This window comes from Corvus moneduloides, chromosome 4, assembly GCF_009650955.1.
Source record: "Corvus moneduloides isolate bCorMon1 chromosome 4, bCorMon1.pri, whole genome shotgun sequence".
NCBI lineage: Eukaryota > Metazoa > Chordata > Aves > Passeriformes > Corvidae > Corvus > Corvus moneduloides.
The window spans coordinates 12,307,370-12,312,039 of record NC_045479.1 but is presented as its reverse complement, the minus strand read 5'-3'; positions in this window follow the sequence as shown (position 1 = coordinate 12,312,039).

Below are 4,670 nucleotides of genomic sequence, written 5' to 3'. Positions count from 1 at the left end.
GGAGGAAGGGAAGGGGAGGGAAGGGGCGGGCGAGCGGCGGGCGCGGCAGCCCCGGCCCCCGGCACAGCCCCGCGCACGGCGGGCGGGGGTTCCGCGCACGGTGATGTCATTGCGGGGCAGCCGCAGCCGCGGCCGGGCCGGCAGGGAGGGGAGGGATGCAGGGATGGATGCAGGGATGCAGGGAGGGATGGATGCACGGATGGATGGATGCAGAGATGGATGGATGCAGGATGGATGCAGGGATGGATGCAGGGATGCAGGAAGGGATGGATGGATGGATGGATGCAGGGATGGATGGATGGATGCAGGGATGGATGCAGGGATGCAGGGATGGATGCATGGATGGATGGATGCAGAGATGGATGGATGCAGGATGGATGCAGGGATGGATGCAGGGATGCAGGGATGGATGGATGGATGGATGGATGGATGGATGGATGGATGAATGGATGCAGGGATGGATGGATGCAGGGATGAATGTAGGGATGCGGGGGGGACGGATGGATGGATGGACGGATGGATGGATGGACGGACGGACGGATGGATGGATGGATGCCCGCCCTGCCGGCCTCACCAGCCCCACAGCCCCTCTCCTCCCCGCTCTTCTCCGGACGCGGTCGCGGCAGAGGCAGCGGGGGAGGAGGGAGGACCTGCCGCCATCCCCGTTTCCACGCAGCCCGCGGCGGTGCGGGCGCTGTGGCGGTGCCAAGGCCTCGGAGAGGGCAGGTGGGAGGCTGGGCAGTGCAGGGGAGGGGGATGAGCAGCAGCTGCCAGGTGCGCCGGGGGCTCATCCCTGCCCAGGCATGACCCACGGCGGGGGGGTTAAGACAGACAGGGGAACACACCTGCTTTTTCAACAACACAGATTATTTGCTCATTGCAGTACTCCTGTTTAAGCCCACACCTACTTTCCACACAGGATGCTCTTTATCCAGGTTCCCTCATCCCAGTCTCTTGGATGCCACTCCTGTATCCGGGGGTAACAGCTGTCATTACAGCCTGGGACATCTTTCGAGTGGGGGCTCAGGCCTCAGCACTCAGCGGTACCCAAAATATCCCCTGCCACTTCCAGTTTGTGCCTTGGACTTCCCAGGCTGGCATCAGAGCTGACTCATTAATGTAATTTGTTCGGTGGTCATTAGGCAGCAGGAACCACCCCCACCCCAACGCTGCTGGGGACTGGTTAGTCAGGACACAGCCCTCCCTGCGCGGTGGCTGCTGCCTGCTCATCCCCCATCTCTGCTCCTCCTGCAGCTCCAGTGTCACTGCTCCTGGGACCGAACTCCAGCAGCACTCCCAGCTGGATTTACTCGCAAGACAGCCCCAGTGCTGCTGTTCAGGGCACCATCCTATTGGTGCCTGATGGGAAAGTATAATAAAAAATCTAACCTGCCTTAAAATGTGTTTGTGCTGCCAAAAGAAAGGCTGGTGTGGCTGTCTGCTTTGGAATAAATGAAAACTCAGCAGTATTTCAACAGAATTAAGACTTCTGTTAGTTCTGGAAGGGTCAGTGAAGAACTTTGGTTTAGTTTACTCTTACCAGTCTTATAACAGCTGCTTTATTTTTTAATTAGGTAACTTTCTGTGATGGTGCTAAAACACAACAGAAATTCTTTAAAAGCTTAAAACCATCTGTAGCAGATTTGTACATTTGAAAGAAATAAAATAGGTATATAAAGAAGCAGCAAAGTAAGGGAAGAAGGTACAGTTACTTGGAAAATACATGTCTAAGTGCTAGGGAGTAAATTACAATAGCTGATTTCCACTGAGTTTTCTAAATTGTGAACAGCAACCAGCTGGAGCTTGTGTGTTCTGTCAAACTCTCTCTTCTACAGAAGCAACCTCAGGAAAACTAGCAGCTCAAATGTCTGAGCAGTAACTGCATTCAGGCTTTATAGTCCTTCCCACCAGCATCAACCAATCCTTTTACTGTTGTTTACTTATATCTGTTCATGCTAAAAATAAACTGCAGGTATTAAAGCCCTGGTTAGAGCAGGCAGGAAAAGTATGTTAAAATCTATCCTTAAAAATATTATTTCATTGACTGGAAATGCTTTGCAGGGATGTGTTAGAAAAAAAATAACAACAGCAAAAACAACAACAACAACAACAAAACAAAACAAAACAAAAAGAAACCTCAAAACCCAGCCATATAATGTTTCAAATGAAAGAGAAGTTGGAATGCAGCTGAGAAACCACGTCCCCTGGATTAACTGCACTTGGGATGATTGTCTCTGTGTTGCAGGTGCAGTAAGTGAGGATGTTGGAACTGTAGTGCACAAATTGCACAGCTGATGTATGCATGTGGATATTAAGCATCAGGATTTAATGCCTGCATGCAGATCACTGGCCCGGTGCTTACTCAGATCTGACATACCCGAGTCACATCGGATCTGCTGGGTATTCCAAGACAAGTGGACCACAAAATACATGGAAACTGTTTAGGAATTCCCTGTTAAAACAGACTGCAGTCAGTAGTTTCATCATTCACAAACAGGGTGAGGCTGGCAGACCCTCATTCAGGTACCCAAGAGTTTATGCAAATGACCTGAGGATGATCCAGTGTTAAAACTAAATAAAAATCAAATGTGCTGTAACAGATGAACCATCCTGGAGTGTTTCACTTACCCTCAAACTAGACAGGACTCATGGAGTGAATCAGAATATGTGGCTTGCAAAGTGATGGCGGTGAAAAAACTTTGGATTCTCTCACAGTGATGTAAACTGGGACCAACCTCAGTAGACCCATCTCTGTCCAAAACTCAACTAAGAGGAAAGTAAGGAGAAGATCTTAGAAGAAGAATGAAACACCAGCCTTGGGAAAATGTTGTCATTTTCAGATTTGCAAAAGAGAATTTAACCCTGGAAAAAAGCCTGTCTGTTCCTCTGCAGCTTTGGTATGTCTGTATTTCTGTGATCTGTCACTGCACAAAGCGCTCCTACACCTTTGTACTCCTGAAGAGTCTGGAGGTGTCTCCTTGCTGCTGCTGCCAGATGTGCCTAAAGCTGAAGATACTGTAAAGAATGTCCCTGTCTTGAGGTGTGTGCATACTGATGCTCACACAAACATGGAGTTCCAGCTTTCGAAATCCATCTGATGAACAAAGTTAAATCTGGCAATATTTTGCCTTTGTAATTAAAACATTGTAGCAGCAACTTGCATCAAGGCTGGAGGGGTGTGTTCACAGAAAGATAAACTGCACAGGAAGACAAAAGCTAACTGCAATTCATCTTTAGACATGACATCTCATAAATGCTCCTGTAGGTATTACATGAAGCTGCTGCAGTGTTACCCTAATAACAGCACGTGATGTTGGATTAATGCGCCAGATTGGCGTTTGCAAAACGCTGCTGCCTGCGGGCCATTGGCATTTGTTCAGTGAGGAGACATGAACTTTCAGGAATGTTTCTCACTGACTCACACCAAATATGAGCCACAACCATGGGAGGTTTGAGCACATGATCCTAACACAGCGTTTAATTCTTCTGCTGTGAATGAGGCTGAGGATCAAGCTGTTAATCAGCACTCACCAGCTTTTTTCTGTTTCTTGTACCTGTAACCAGGAATGAGTGCTCTGGTCTTATAACCAGGATGTTAAGGAATATGATCTCTTTTCTACTGGGATTTCTGTGTAACCTTAATTAACTCAGTCTCTCTTCACTTTAATTTCCACCTGTCAAAATGGTGCAAGGATTGTAATCCACCTCACGAGGCTGTCCGAAGATAAATCTCATGCCTCTCATTACCTAATCACAAGATACATCATCTTTCTAGGAGATGAGATTAATGCAAATCATGATTTCTTTGACGTGATCCTGATCAATGCAATTGGGAGGCAAGGGTTTGTATTTCTCTCTGAAATGTTCTTAGCTTAGTACTGGACAGAGCCAGTTGCTGAACGTCCCAGGCTGCAGGAGACACTCAGTCTTACATTCAGGATCAATGCAAATCACTTGGTGTGCCAGCTCTGAGGCAGGTCCTTACTAGAGAATATCTTTCACAAATATACAGTGTTTCTATAATTATACCCTAGGTCATTTCACATTCAGCAGACTTGGATTATGACTACATGTAGACATCATGTATCATCTTTATCCCTAGCACCACCCTTCCCAACAGGCCAGGCAGGAACTTCCAGACAAGATGAGTTTGCCGTACCACCAGCTTCAACAGAATTAAAAAACGTGATCACTTTGCATCACATATATTGTGTAAGAAATGAGGGTGGGAACACAAAGAGATGAGTAATGAAAATACACAGCAAGTTGTGGTATGGTTTCAAGGGAAAAAAGCTGGGGATGCACTGATATTTTCAGTGCCTCAAAGGAAAGGTCATGTGAGAGGAAGATGAGCAGCAAATAAGTCAGCACTGCTTTGCTTTCCTGAAAGGTCAAAATGGCAGTCTTTGTAGACCCCCAGCACAAATTGTGCAATGGTAATTCCACTAGGCAAAATGGTATGGGATACCTTGGATAGTTTAATATTGAATAGCTGTAAATGTCTCCCCAGTGGGCTTTAGCTACCTGAACATGTGTTTCTGCATTCTATACTCCCATGACATTGAATTTGTGGCTATTTTTAAGTGCAACTGTTATTCAATAAGCAGGTTAATTTTTAATTTGGGAAAATTTTTGTAGCATAACTGTTTATGGCTGGGATTGAGCCACAA